Below are 553 nucleotides of genomic sequence, written 5' to 3'. Positions count from 1 at the left end.
TCTGTCAAATTTCATGTGTCTTGTCAATCACGTCCGACAACCTGCTGAGTTCATTTTCTAATACTTAATTTAATCATAAAAAGAGTATATAATGTTCCATACCTTTATATTATAACAATTGAAGTTTTATAACTCCTATTTATTATATGCGAGCGCTTTTGACAGCTGGTCGTGCTTTCATCTTTAAGGCTTTTTTTAGGTTTTTCATATATTATTCGTGATAATTATCCAAATTATCCTGTTAGAATCTATATAGTTCATCGTTTTCTTTACTTAGGTGAGATAATTGATATCAACTGAAAAAAATTCACCTGAATCAAAAAAGTGTTTAAATTTTTTTTTCACATAATTTAAATGATAAAATGCTGTGATAATCATATGATTCTACTCATCTGGGTAGGTATGGAATATATAATTTTTCTTTTTAGTCATCAATTACAAAAACTATTTGGTTCAGAAAAAAACTATTTACGCGGTCTGTTCAAAAACGAAGGTGAATGTTCACATTTTGCCGACTACCTACATTCGATTAGCGAATGAATAAACATAATAA

Source organism: Leptinotarsa decemlineata, unplaced genomic scaffold (assembly GCF_025532065.1).
Source record: "Leptinotarsa decemlineata unplaced genomic scaffold, Ldec_3_MD MMD2_tig00026328_RagTag_RagTag, whole genome shotgun sequence".
Lineage (NCBI taxonomy): Eukaryota > Metazoa > Arthropoda > Insecta > Coleoptera > Chrysomelidae > Leptinotarsa > Leptinotarsa decemlineata.
This window is presented reverse-complemented; position numbering follows the sequence as displayed.